Below are 15,908 nucleotides of genomic sequence, written 5' to 3'. Positions count from 1 at the left end.
TTGCAGTGGCCTAGTCAGTCTCCTGACCTTAACCCAATTGAAAACTTGTGGAAGGAGCTCAAGATTAAAGTCCACATGAGACACCCAAAGAACCTACATAACTTGGAGAAGATCTGCATGGAGGAGTGGGCCAAGATAACTCCAGAGACCTGTGCCGGCCTGATCAGGTCTTATAAAAGACGATTATTAGCTGTAATTGCAAACAAAGGTTATTCCACAAAATATTAAACCTAGGGGTTGAATAATAATTGACCCACACTTTTATGTTTAAAATTTATAAAAATTTAACTGAGCAACAAAACTTTTTGGTTTGTAAGATTTATGCATCTGTTAATAAATCCTGCTCTTGTTTGAAGTTTGAAGGCTCTAACTTATTTGCATCTTATTAAACCTGCTAAATCTGCAGGGGGTTGAATACTACTTTTAGGCACTGTACATGCTTGGGAGTCAGGGCCACAGCTAATTGAACAGCTCAGAGAGTGGGTCAAAGACAGATTGGCAGGACAAGCCCTCAGCTTACATAACATAAGCCAAGACAAGACAGAGTCTGTAAAGAAGTTTCATGGCAGAGTAATGCAAGTATTCCAAGACTTGGGCTTCACCATTCATGACCAGATACACAGGCAAATGTTGGCACAGGCCTTTGTGCATGGACTGAGACAGCCAATCAGGAAACCACTGATAGTGGCTAGGCCCGAGTACAGGTCGTGATGGAAATACAGTGGACTGACCCAGCAAAACGGGTCATGTGCGCCTAAGAGACTGTTTATTGCCAATTGCCACCAAAACTGCCGCCATTATAGCGCCACGAAGAGCGCAAGGGAAGAAGAGGTGTACCTTCATGGGCGGAGCCAGCTGTAAAGAGCGCAAAGAAGGAAACGTTTGCCGCGCTGCTGAGAACGCCGGAGGGGGAGTCCGAAGTGAAGACGCTGCAAAGTGCTGAGCGACACACCGAAAGAACCACTGCAGACTCCGGAGAGGAGACACCGACCTCAATAAGGTTAGCAAAGGGGAGAAGCTATGTCAAACCAGGGGGAAGAAGTGGTGGCAGATGCAGCCGCAGCCCCTGTAATGCCCCAAGACCTCGGGTTGGATGCATCCGCCGTCTCATGGCACCCCCGGGCCTCGCCACGGACGCACCTGCAGGCCCCATATGAGAACATGCAAGGATAATACAGATATATGTGATTAAGCTAGACGGCACATAAATTGCAAATAATCACCATCCTATTCTGCCAGCTGACCTCAGCCATAAACTACCAGTCTGTATAAATAGTAATAAACCATCAAAGTTAGCAGGAACAGACCAAATATCAAAAATAGACGGCAATAATCCTATACTCTATAATGTGTCTGAGATCTGCCCCAATACTAATGCACTAAGCAAATTATAATATATAGTAACAGAGGTTACCCTAATCCCATCCCAAAAGGGGATGTTTATCAGCGTAGCCAAAAAGATGTCTGAAATGTGCAAATAGCAAGGCTAAAGTGCATTTGGAAATTACCAAAAGGAGTCCATAAGGGGAACCAAGGCCCCACGCGTATCGACGCTGCTAGAGCGTCTTCATCAGGGGAAAGTTGTGAGGGATATGTCCAAAGCGTGTCCCTTATATATACATAAATCATAAATCAAATAAGAATCACCTGTAAGGAGGCCGTGGCGTGTGCAATCAGTCCACCATGCGAAAAAGCCGTGTGGACTTCCGGATATGGGCCCACATGACTACAGAATGTGCGGCTGCGCACAATAATACCAGATGGACCCACAGCGAGTCAGTGCGCAAGCGTGGGGATTACCATGGAAACATGGACGCCTAGTGGTCTAGGACGCACCGATTGCGCATGCGTTTAAAGGAGCAGTGCTGATAAATCGGTTGTCTTTCATGTTACAACAATAGAAAGGTATTCACTGCACCAGTATGCCCAAAGGACAGCATGTCCAGGCACAAGCAAGGCAGCTAAAGATAAGGCATGATATCCGAATATCATTTCGTAGACACAGGGCGCATGCGCTGCTCAAAAAATGATGAAGGCATTTATATTTTAGTTCCCCACAAGCGTAAGGGGCCATTGATACTGGCAAGGTCGCAGAACATGAACGCTTACATGATATATTGATACAAACTAAATTATGCTAAGTATACCCGCAGCAAGCCTGCGCAGGCGCGGAAATTACCATGGGAATATGGATGCCTCGAAATCTGAGATGCATCAAAAGCGCATGCGCCAAGTAACGAATATTACTAATCGACCAGTTATCTTATATGTTCTGGTCGTAAGCAAAAAATTCCCCATGCTTACATATCCCGAGCACAGCATATCCAGATATCAATAGGACAGCCGAGCTCTTAAGTCCATAGGATGTAGAATGAACATGGCGTCCGATACCATTCCATGTGTACTGGGCGCATAAGCTAATCAATGAACAAAATAGTTGGCATTATTTGTACAACAAAAAATGGCCTAAATCATTGATATTGATATAAGCCCCAGAGTATCACGTTTTTGACAATGTTTAAAAACTGTATACAGAGGATGCGCATGTATCCACCATTCCCGCCATGGTTTCACGCCGCTTACTATAGATCGCACTATCCATAGAGCCCATCCATCACTTAGTACTCCTGTAAATACAGGCCCCACAAGAACCTCAAACAACCGACAGAGGCCTACCCAAGGAGGTACTGGATGTAGTACCAGAAAGTCTATGGTCTAAGGGACCCCAGGACGTGGAAAAAACCTCAAGTTGCCCCACTACAGGTATCACTGAAGCCGGGCACTCTATATCCTCGTAAGGCTCAGTATCCCCGTCCATCGCCCAGAGTTAAGCTGTCTCAGACCAACTGAAGGTGTTCCTGGAAATAGTGGTCGTTATCCCCTGCACGTCTCCTTGCAATACCCCGCTTTTCCCTGTCAAGAAAAAGACTGTAAAAGGAGAGCCAGCCAAGTTCAGAATGGTGCATGACCTAAGAGCTGTGAATGACGCTACAGTATTTGTAACTCCAGTTGTGCCGAATCCGCACACTCTGCTCTCAAGTGTGCCTTCCACAGCAACAGTGTTCACAGTGATCGACCTGGCTAATGCTTTCTTTAATATTCCCCTTCATCCGGATGACCAGTTCCTGCCTTCACACATCAGGGGGCACAGCACACATGGACAGTGATGCACAGCGGGGCCAGAACAGCCCTTCACAGTTCACCAAAGCAATGTCCACACTCCTCACCAACTGGGTCACAGAACATGCAGAAGTAACCCTGCTACAATACGTGGACAATCTACTCCTTTGTGCAGTTGACTTTGACACGTGTAAAGCCCATTCCTTGTCTCTCCTACTCTACCTGGCGGAGCAGCACTGCAAGGTCTCAAAGAACAAAGTCCATTGGTGTCTGAAGCAAGTTACGTTCCAGGGACACTGTATTGCTTACCAGATGAAACACCTGACAGATGACCGGAAGACCACTGTGGAGATGGTTCCTCCAACAACTCCAAAGGCGCTACAGGCCTTCCTTGGTCTAGTTTCGTATTGCAGAGCCTGGATCCCTGATGCCTCAGTCCTAATGCAGCCTCTGTATGTTGCGTCATAGTAACCCAGTTCCTCCTGACAGATGCAGCCTTCAGCTCGTTCAAGAAGTTAAAAGGCTCTGTAGTCTCAGCGCCAGCATTAGGCCTACCTGACTACGAGAAGCCATTCGTTTCTATCTAATGGAAAAAGAAGGCCTTGCTACTGGAGTCCTGACGCAGCTTTAGGGGGGAAAGCAGAGACCTTTAGGCTACTTTTCAGCTCACCTGGATCCAGTTGCAAGGGGAGCCCCTCCTGCATGAGAGCAGCATCAGCAATCCTCAACTTAACCCAGCAAAAACATCTCTCCACCGCCAGGCATCTTTGCCTCCAGTGCTCTCTACTCCTGCCTGACAATGTCACCATCCCCAGATGCACAGTCCTCAACCCGTCCACTCTACTCCCACTCCCAAGGGGGGATACAGATATGGACCCTCAGATCAAAATTCTGATCAAAATCTCGACAGATGACCATGATTGCTTCAGCATCATGCAACAGGAAACAGCAGGACTACCCAAGGTGGCAGAAGAGCCACTGACCAACCCAGAGTTGATCCTTTATGTGGATGGCTCCAGATTTGCAGATGATGAAGGAAGATTCCACACGGGATGTGCAGTGACCAGCAATCAAGAGATCCTGTGGTCCAGAAGTCTGCCGCCTAGTCTGTCAGCCCAGGGAGCAGAACTGATTGCGCTCACGAAGGCCGACCAGATGGCAGAATACAAGACTGTGAACATATATACTGATTCAAGGTACTCGCATGGCATAGCACACGACTTTGGACCCATCTGGGCTGCAAGGGACTTCATCACAGCAAGCGGAACAACCGTGAAGCATCATGGAGCCATCAAGGACTTGCTGAACGCACTCCAACTTCCAAAAATGGTGACAGTACTAAAGGTCAAAGCACATGGAAAACTGAACACAGTAGAGGCACGGGGTTATAACATGGCAGATATGGTAGCCAAAGAAACAGCCAAAGGAAGACAATATGGAGAAGTGGGAGAGGTTGTAGAGCCCGACGGCTACTACATGACGACTGAAGACAAGAAACCTGACCAGATGACGTCCTGGGATCTGCTCAAAAAGCTGCAAGAGCAAGCCCCAAAAGGACAAGAAGGAATGCTGGATGCGGAGGGAGCAACACATGAAGAAGGAAAGGTATACACAATGGACTACAAACCCTGTTTACCCCGAAGCATGTACCCTATGGTGGTCCAGTGGCCACATGGGCCCACACAGAGATAAAAGACACAGATGAATGATCTGATTGGTGCTTACTGGTTCGCTCCAGGGATCTCCAACCTAACAGCCAAGTTCACTAGCAGCTGTTTGACCTGCGGCAAATGTAACCCTGCTAGAATGGAGAAAGTTCCAACACATCATCTTGCCAGACCACTGTACCCCTTCCAGAGGATCCAGATAGACCACATCCAGACACCGCGAAGTGGGGGATTCGAATATGCCCTTGTGGTCGTGGACGTGTTCTCAGGATGGCCAGAAATTTTCCCAGTGAAGAACCAGTCAGCAAAGACTATGGCAAAGAAGCTACTCTCAGTGATAGTATGCAGATATGGGGTCCCAGAAGTGATAGAGAGTGACCGGGGACCTGCATTCACAGCAAATCTCACACGGAAAATCTGGTCAGCAGTAGGGTCAGATTTAGGCCTACACACTCCCCACAATCCCCAGAGTAACGAGATAGTAAAAAGACTGAATGGGACTCTTAAGAACAGGATGTTGAAAGTTGCCCAAGAGACAAGCAAACCATGGCAGGAGATACTCCCAATCACACTACTTAGTGTTAGGCACACTCCCAGAGGCCCAGAAAAGCTGTCACCATATGAAATTTTGTTTGGGTCTAGTCCCAGGTTAGGGGTATTCTTCCCTCAGCAGCTGACTATGCAATATGATACTTTGTCTGCTTATGTAATTAAACTCACCAAGAAACTTGCTAATATCCATTCAGTTTTTTCTTCATTGCCAGATGCAGATTCAGTGTCCGGTATGCACTCCCTGAAGCCAGGAGATTGGGTGTTGGTGAAAAAGCTTGTAAAGAGAACATCACTCGATCCCAGATTTGATGGTCCTGTCCAAGTGCCACTGATGACACCAACCTCTGTGAAGCTGGAGGGAAGATCCACTTGGATCCACTCATCGTATTGCAAGAAAGCTCCCCTTCCAGAGGATGACACCCAAGCCAGAATGATGTTGTGGATGCCCTGCCTGACCGGATAGATGACCTACCTGATAAAGAATACACACCACTGTGTTGTGAATTCTGCTCTTGGGCTCCCTCCGGTGGTTATAAGTGGTAGCGCTGCTGTCTGTCTTTCACAGCAGTCATCAGGTGTGTCCACTTCGGACTGGGCTATTTAGTCTGGCTTCACCCTTTAGTCAGTGCCAGTTGTCCCTTGTTCCTGGAGGATTCACATCCTTTCCTGGTCTCTCCTGCTTGCTGTGCATTTCATCAAAGATAAGTTCTGGTTTTGCTTTTTGCTGTCCACATGCTGTGGGCTTAATAGTTCAGTTCATTTTCATGTTTGTTTTGTCCAGCTTGGTCTGTGCAAGGATTTGTTCAGCCATGCTGGTATCTCTGGAGATGCAGATATACCCTCCATATCTTTAGTTAGTTGTGGAGCTTTTGTATTTTTCTGTGGTGGATATTTTCTAGTATTTTAATACTGACCGCATAGTACTCTGTTCTTTCCTTTCTATCTAGCTAGTACGGCCTCCTTTGCTAAATCCTGATTTCAGTCTGCGTATGTTATTTCCCTCTCCTCTCACAGTCAATATTTGCGGGGGGCTGTCTATCCTTTGGGGGTTTTCTCTGAGGCAAGATAGTTTTCCCTTTTCTTATCTCTAGGGGTATTTATATCTCCGGCTGTGTCGAGGTGTCTAGGGAGTGTTAGGTACATCCCACGGCTGCTTCTAGTTGCGGTGTTAAGTTCAGGGTCTGCGGTCAGTACAGGTACCACCTTCTCCAGAGTGTCCCCTATGCTGCTCCTAGGCCACCAGATCATAACACCACTGACTACACATGCTGTTGACTAAGAGACTGATTGCAACGAACCCCCGTAAGGGACAGATCTCCTGACCGCCCATTTGCAAAAAGTCTGTACGGAGGGGGGTGTATGCGCTAGGCATGCTTCAGCTCACCGGCAGCATAAAATAGTTGCAGCGCTTTGGGACAGGAAGCTAGGATTAGGGCAAGTGATATCTAAGGGGGGATTGTGATGGAAATATATAATATATTCATCTCACTTGCATATATACTCCTATATAATTATATATACTCATATCCACAGCTAATTTATACACTATAATCAATTGCTTAAAATGGCTGACATAAATTGATATAAGCCAGACAGACTGTTCGGGGATTTCCAGCCAAAAGCGGAACAGCACGAGATGTATTAAGTGATGATCAGATGTCTTAACTTTGTCCTACACTTTAGTTGCTTAATCAGCATTCGTATGTGCATTAATCACAATATTCAATATATATTTAGATTACCAATAACAGAGGAGCTAGACAATATGGTAATTAACTAACCACCCCTAACCACCTCCTTTCTATATGCAATTATAAAACCATGTATGTACAATAAATCATCAGTATTGGTGGAATGTTATTGTCACAGTGGTGTGCAGTCTCATTTTTGAGTGCTCAAAATACTCAGTCTAATTAGGAACGGCCGCAGCACACACAGGGATAGATTTATCCAAACCAAATTTCCATAACATACGTGAGGCTTCTCCTCTGATTATATCATGGCATTAGTATTGTAGAAGCCAATGCCAATTTCTGTGTCTGATCTAAATCGAGAAACGGGACACATGTGGGGCTCCTCCTGGGCGGGTCTAGAAATAAGGAGAGCAAAGAAATAGAATACATAAAATGCTTACATAATAGAATGTCTTTAGCATTTTACAAGCAAGCACCATAATTAATTTTTGGCATGCATACAAGGCCATGTGTGTGTCCTCCAACCCCAGCCCTCACTGGATCAATGGGTAATCCGCATGCTAGACCCTTGGGTCACACATCATGACCACCCTTGTTACCACCTCTTAGCTTTCAGATATAGTCAATGATTTGTAAGGGTTTCTAAATGTCAATAAAACTTTAATAATTATATGATACAAAGTTCTGCAGCTTTCTAATATAGTTTGGGTTTCAATTTCCTACTTATTGCCCTGGAAGCTGTCAATGAGTAGAAACATTAACAATAGCGATGAGCAAATTTTTTCTAAATTCAAATTCATCAGCTTTGATGAAAATTGATGAACATTTGGATTTGCAGTTAACTGCTTGTCTATAAATGGCAAAAACTGCACAGTAGAGATTTGTGGATTGACTTCACAGTACCCAACAAGTTCAAATGATTTGCGAACACATACTGTACATTTTTTCAGTGTTTTATGGCTTTTTCCCTCTATTTCTATGGCTAAGTTGTGAGGTGTGACATCCTTTCACTATCCAGATTCACTGCAAAATGGCTGCTGCATTCCCTGCCTCTGCTTTTATACATTTTTTACACAATAGTACACAGTATTCTAAATGTGGCCGCACTAGTTCTTGCCATGGGCATCTATGCCATTTTAATGAGTCCAATGATTTTATTTGCCTTGGCAGCAGCTGCCTGGAACTGTTCAGTAAAGTTTTCCTGCTCAAATACTCTCTGTTTCGGTCATAATGATATGAGTGAATTGATCAGTGGAGGATTGAACCAGAAAGTTCAAGTACTCTGCGATCAAATACTGTACAGTTTCTTCAGTGTTTTATTACTTTTTCCTCCTTATTTATATTGCTAAGTTGTGAGGTGTGACATCCTCTCATTATCCAAATTCATCACAACATGGGGCTGCTGCATTCCCTGCCTCTGTTTTTATACAGTTTTCTATAACATTTTACACAGTGGCCACACTAGTGACTTGTATAGAGGCAAAAATATATTCTTGTCATGAGCATATATGCCTTTTCTAATGCATCCCATGATTTTATTTGCTTTGGCAGCAGCTGCCTGGCACTGATCACTAAAATTGACTTTATTGCCCACCCAAACACCTTCTGTTGCAGCCACAATTTTACTGGGGGTTTTACCATTTTGTACATAATTGTACGGTTTATTTTCTCTGCCCAAATGTACAAAATGTACAAAATGTACAAACAATAAATATTATGCTAATGTTTATAAAGAATGATATACATATATATGATTGATACACAAGAAACTCACCACAACATACACAGAGTGGACAAGGATTTTATTAATTTAAGTCAGACAAATACGTACAACATATTTGTGACCCCAGAAGTAATAAATACAGAGAACGACAATCACACAAGATTGCAATATAAACATATACAACACGTGGATAACACAACAGGGGAATTAAATACTGGGGGTCGTAGTACAAAACATTTCTCATATATAAATATTGTTTAAATATTTCACACATGGCACAAGAGTAATAGACAAGTTCTTCAAAGAAAACCTGTCGCCACTTGTTTCCCTAAGAAATAGACATTCATTGTCTACAAAAAATAAATCTACGCCCTCCCCTTGGACTTTACGTTATTGTTGAGTGGTAGGGTTAAAGGTAGAGTTACGTCTATGGTTAAGGTTTTGGTTAGGGCTGGGCTTAGGGCTTTGGTTAGGTTGGGTTTACGGATATGCTTAGGGTTTGAGATATGGTTATGGCTCGCACTATGGGTAGAGTTAGGACTGAGGCTAGAGCTATGGTTAGTGTTAGGACAATGGATAGAGTTAAGCCTGGGGTTAGGACAGGAGTTATGGCTATGTTTAGTGCTGGGGTTAGGGCTAGAGATAGGGCTATGGTTAAGTTTCAGGTTAGGTCTATGGTTAGGGCTGGGGTTAGTGCTGCTGTTAGGGCTACTGTTAGTACTAGGATTAAGGCTATGGTTAGGTCTGGGGTTAGGGCTATTGATGGGTGGGGATTATGGATATGGTTAGGGGCCTAGGGCTAGGGTTAGAGCTATGGTTAGGGCTCGGGTTATGGGTAGAGATAGGGTTGAGGTTAGAGCTATGGTTAGGGCTTGAGTTATGGGTAGATTTAGGGCTGAGGTCAGAGCTATGGTTAGGGCTCAGGTTATGGATGGAGTTACAGCTGAGGTTAGAGCTATGGTTAGAGCTTGGGTTATGGGTGGAGTTGTAGAGATAGGGCTGGGGTTAGAGCTATGGTTAGTGCTAGGGCTCTGGGGAGAGTTAGGCCTGAGGTTAGGGCTGGGGTTAGGGTTATAGTTATGGCTTGGGTTAAGAGTAGAGTTAGGGCTGGAGTTAGAGCTAGGGTCCATTTTTATTACTAAAGGCCAACCCATAAGATGGGTCAGATTTGCCAGAATGAGGGTGAGTCTTTGAATAGATCGCCCTCTAAAAAAACTATCCACCCTCATATTCATGATTCATCTTTTTGGAGCATCAACTTAGATGTAGCCCAAGGATGAAGAGATAGAATCTAGACCCTGATCCAATAGACTTGTAGATAGGCCCACAACTCATTTCGGCACCCAAAAACGTTATGGCTGTGGCAACACGGGACCTTTTTTGCGACATCTGTTGCATAGCAAAAGTCTGCTTCATCGCAGTATAATACAAGGGAATGGGGTCACATTGGGACCTCAAGGGCACTGTGACAGCGACGAACAAGCCGCAAAAATGCCAAATGCGTCGGAGTTCTAGCGACTTGCTTGTCATGGTTGCAGTATCTTCGGGGTCACAAGACGACCCGATTCACTTATATGATGCGGCCACGTATCACCAACACCTATCAAATTTCGGCCACGCAACAGGTATTGGGGCCAAAGTCACCGTGTAGCCCCAGCCTAATGGTCTATTCTCATTCACATGTTCCCGCAGAATATGTCCATTGATTGTCCTTATGCTATTCAGGCGTACACTCTAGATCATTTTTTCCGTTTAAAAAGGCTCATCTTTGGGAACATTTTTTTTTCTTAAATACGTGTATTTGGGGCTAAAGATAATTTTTTAGGATTTTATTAAAAATGTTCCAAGGAAGACCGTCGACAACAGGAAAGTTGAACGAGGAAGAAATAAAAAAGCCTGTAAAAGCGAAAGAGTACAACATGTTTTTAATGAAACCCAATTGCAAAAATTATTTTAAACACCATTTACCGTAAGTAAAAATCAAAATAAATAAAAGTGGAAAACCCCTTTAAATTGACTCGCCACTCATTAAAGGTTAATTTGACTCCATTCACTAGTTAATTTTATTGACAATCCCAGTAAAAGGGAGTTAATCCTTATGCATTTAATAAGATTACAATTAATAATAATAATTACAATTAATATGTAATGATTATATTTGCACTTTGATATTAATCAGTATTAATATGCTCATTCATGGATATCTACTTAAAGGGGCTGTCTGAGATTAGAAAAATAAAAAGGACAGGAAACAGCACCACTCTTGTTTATAGTCTGTGCCCGGTGTTGCAAAACCAAAGAAACGAGACGGAATCATATGTTACTATAGGGTAAGTGCTCATTTAGTTTTTTTCTTGGGTTTTGTCTGTTAAATGACCACACTGTGAACGTGCTCCTGCACTTTACACATATACCAACTTATGCTCTGGCTCATTTCTTTGGTTTTGCTGAAGTTTCTTGTACTTTTTGAGCAAGGCAGTTCATCTATATAACTTCCCATGGACAGGTGGCTGCACAGTCGGCCTCTGTCCTACTCTGCCCTTATTCACATTGAGGTTGGCTGATTAAAGGTAATGTTTTAATACTACAAACAGGATAGGACCATCCCGATTAGGTATACCTTGTCACGGTGGGATGGACTTTGCGCTTTTTGATCTGCAAATTGTCTCTTCAGAGCAGAAGAGGACTAGAATTCTAGTGCCACGTATTGGAAGCAGCGATCGTAAAAATCAATATCAACCTTTTAACGAACCTTGCAATATTACTTAGGATAAAAGCCAAAAGGTCATTGCTCTCTGCTGATTCTCCTGGATCTCTCTGCCGCATTTGACACTGTGGATCACCAGCTCCTTCTCACTATGCTCCGCTCCATAGGCCTCAAGGACACAGCCCTCTCCTGGTTCTCCTCCTACCTCTCTGACCGCTCCTTGACTGTATCCTTTGCCGGCTCCTCTTCCTCTCCTCGTCCTCTTACTATCGGGGTTCCGCAGGGCTCAGTCCTAGGCCCCCTCCTCTTCTCTCTATACACGGCCCCTATTGGACAAACAATCAGCAGATTTGGCTTCCAGTATCATCTCTATGCTGATGACACCCAATTATACACTTCTTCCCCTGTCATCACCCCTACCCTAATTCAAAATACCAAGAATTGTCTGTCTGCTGTCTCTAACATCATGTCCTCCCTCTATCTGAAACCAAATCTCTCCAAAACTGAACTTCTTGTGTTCCTCCCTTCTACTAACCTCACTCTTCCCAACATCGAAATTACCCTGGAGGGTTCAACCATAACTCCCAAGCAGCATGCCCGCTGTCTTGGGGACACATTCGACACCGAACTTTCCTTTACTCCCTATATCCGATCACTGACTCGCTCTTGTCACCTGCATCTTAAAAACATCTCCAGAATCCGACCGTTTCTCACCTTTGAAACTGCTACGACTCTTACTGTCGCTCTTATTCATTCTCGTCTGGACTACTGCAACTCTCTTCTGATCGGTCTCCCTCTTAACAAACTTTCTCCTCTCCAATCCATCTTGAATGCTGCAGCCAGGGTCATATTTCTGTCCAGCCGCTTCACCGATGCCTCCATCTTGTGCCAGTCATTACACTGGCTACCCATTCGCTACAGGGTCCAGTATAAACTCATCTCTCTCACCCACAAAGCCCTCCACAGTCCTGCACCGCCTTATATCTCCTCTCTCATCTCTGTCTATCGCCCTACACGTGCCCTCCGTTCTACAAATGACCTAAGGCTAACATCCCCCGTAATCCGAACCTCGCACCTCCGTCTACAAGACTTCTCTCGTGCTGCGCCAGCTCTCTGGAATGCACCTCCCCAGACGATCAGACTGATACCTAGCCCCGACCTATTCAAGCGCGCTCTAAAAACCCATCTCTTCAAACAAGCCTACCACATCAATTACTCAGTAAACTAACTTTGCCCTGTTCCCTCCTTCCAAATATTATTCTAAATCTGCACCCTACTATTCATCTGTCTCCACACCCTCCATGCACATAACTGCACTTGATACTTGACTATTGCACTTAAACACATGGGCTGATGACCGGATCATGCAGCTTTATATGAAAATCCCTATTTATTATAATTGCCAGACCTGAAATAACAAGCACTTTCCACCTATTGTGTCCCCCCATTGCCTTGTAGATTGTAAGCTTGCGAGCAGGGACCTCACTCCTAATGTCACTGTTTAAATTGTCTTAACTTGTATTGAATTTGTCTGTATATGTCCCCGCTTAATTGTAAAGTGCTGCGGAATATGTTGGCGCTATATAAATAAAGATTATTATTATTATTAAATGAGAATTTCAATTTGCAGACACGTGTTTCGGGATACTGCCCTTCATCACTGCACAGCAAGAGATCTGGTTTGATCAAAATGGTGTTAACCAAGTACCAAATATTATTTACATCAACTATTACTATCCACTTATTTACTTACTATAGGGTATTTGCCCTTTCACAAGAGTGGCTCCGGTTTGGGAAATAAAAACAACCCCTTTAAATTCACTGTTTATTTCATAGCAGAATGGAGACAGGCGTTCTTTACATATATGGAGAATATCTGGACTTTTCTGTAAAAGTATTTTCGATCTTTCCCATAGGACCAGTGAACGGCTGGTGACGACTGGCCACAACCATAAGCTCATATTGTTCTCTCACTGCTCCCATTTATGTTTGATGATGTCTGTAAGATAATGTGACGATGAGGCTGGGACATCATGTCTGCAGAAGCAGGTTTTCAGGAACATCCCAAAATTACAAGTGGAAATTTTGCCTTCAGCTAAGCGAAGCTCAGATAAAGGGAATGTGTCATCTGAAAATGTCCTATTGTTAAAAGTGTAACTGTCGGTTCAGGAGAACTTGGAGTAGAATCTCCTATAGAATGGAGTACTATGTCCTATAGTATATGGGAGGGGAAAACCTTTCAAGATGGGCGGTGACCATGGCAGCTATTTTGAAGTCGGCCATTTTGAATCCAACTTTATTTTTTCCAATGGGAAAAGGGTCATGTAACACATGAAACTTATTGAGAATTTCACAAGGAAAACAATGATGTGCTTGGTTTTAACATAACTTTATTCTTTCATGAGTTATTTACAAGTTTCTTTTTGTTTCCAGCCATTGACATGTCGCAGAGGTTAACACATGAGGAGCGGATAGAAATTGTGTTGATGTCTGGTGAACGCAGTACCCGGGTCATTGCAGCAGATTTTAATCCAAGACACCCTATGAGACCACCCATCTCCCATGCTACAGTTAGCAAACTGCTTGCCAAATTTCTTGAAACAGGTTCAGTGTTGGATTTGTCAAAATGTGGACGCAAGAAAACTGTCACTAATGAAGAAACATCACTGGCTGTCCTAGCTTCATTCAGCAAGAGCCCACAGCTTAGCACTCACCGCATGTCACTGGAGAGTGGCATCAGTCGAACATCCCTTCAGCAGATATTAGCTACTCACAAAAGGCACCCTCACAAAATCCAGCTGCTGCAGCATCTCAACGAGGATGACCCAGATCGGCGCGCTGAATTTGCAGAATGGGCAAAAAAAAAATTGGAACAGGACCCTCAGTTTACACAGAACATTATGTTCAGTGATGAGGCAAACTTTTTTGTGAATGGTGACGTTAACAAACAAAACCACCGCTATTGGTCGGACACTAACCCACAGTGGATAGATCCCTCCAAGACTGGTGGAACACCAAAATTGATGGTATGGTGTGGTATATGGGGTACAAAGATAGTGGGGCCATTCTTCATGAATGGAAACCTCAATGCCACTGGATATCTGAAATTGCTACATGGTGATGTGTTGCCCTCTTTATGCACTGAAGATGGCACGTTCCCTGAGTTTTTCCAGCAAGATGGTGCACCACCACATTATGGGTGTCAGGTCTGAGCACTCCTACATGAAGAGTTTCCTGGAAAGTGGATTGGTCGTCGTGGATCAGTTGAATGGCCACCAAGTTCTCCCGATCTGACCCCCTTAGACTTTTTTCATTGGGGTTATTGTTATGATCTGGTGGCCTAAGAGCGGCATGAGACGTACTCTGGAGAATGTGGTAACTGTACTGACCGCAGACCCTGGACTTAACACCGCAACTAGAAGTAGACGTGGGATGTACCTACCAGTCCTAGACACCTCGACACAGCCGGAGAACTAATTACTCCTATAGATAGAAACGGAAAACTATCTTGCCTCAGAGAAAATCCCCAAAGGATAGACAGCCCCCCCAAATATTGACTGTGAGAGGAGAGGAAGGAACATACACAGGCTGAAAACAGAATTTAGCAAAGGAGGCCAATCTAGCTAAATAGACAGAATAGGACAGAGTACTATGCGGTCAGTATTAAAAAACCCTAGAAAAATCCACTACAGATAATACAAAAATCTCCACACCTAACTAAAGGCATGGAGGGAAAATCTGCTTCTCCAGAGCTTCCAGCTTGACTCAATAAATCCACACTGACAAAGCTGGACAAGAAAAGTATAGAAATGCACTGAACAATAAAGTCCACAGTAGGTGGACTGCAAAAACCAGGCCAGGACTTATCTTGATGATATGAGCAGATAAGCAGGAGAATCCAGGAGGAGATGTGAATCTACCAAGGAACAATGAACAACTGGCACTCACCAAAGGGTGAGGCCAGACTAAATAGCCCCATCTGAAGTGGACGCACCTGATGACTGCTGTGAAGGACAAACAGCAGCACTACCACTTATAACCACCAGAGGGAGCCCAACAGCAGAACCCACAACAGAATTCACAACAGGTTATCTGAAGGCAATTGTCTATGTTGTGAAGATACGAGATGTGCAGCATCTAAAACAATGGATACTGGAAGCCTGTGCTAGTATTTCTTCTGTGGTGTTGCTATCAGTGTGCCAAGAGTGGGAAAAGAGGGTTGCATTGACAATCCAACACAATGGGCAGCACTTTGAACACATTGTACATAAGGAAAAAACTACCGTAATCACGTTTCTCCTATACGGCACTACAACATAACTGTAACAACTGGTTACCTGGGGTGTTACACCAACACTTCTGGTTTTGCTGCAGAAAAATCTGCTGCAGATTCCTAGTGTGTGCACACAGCCTAAGTGGAACGACTTACCAAATTGAACCACGGT

Source organism: Ranitomeya variabilis, chromosome 4, assembly GCF_051348905.1.
Source record: "Ranitomeya variabilis isolate aRanVar5 chromosome 4, aRanVar5.hap1, whole genome shotgun sequence".
Classification (NCBI taxonomy): Eukaryota; Metazoa; Chordata; class Amphibia; order Anura; family Dendrobatidae; genus Ranitomeya; species Ranitomeya variabilis.
The sequence above is the reverse complement of the archived record's forward strand: the minus strand, read 5'-3'. Positions refer to the sequence as shown.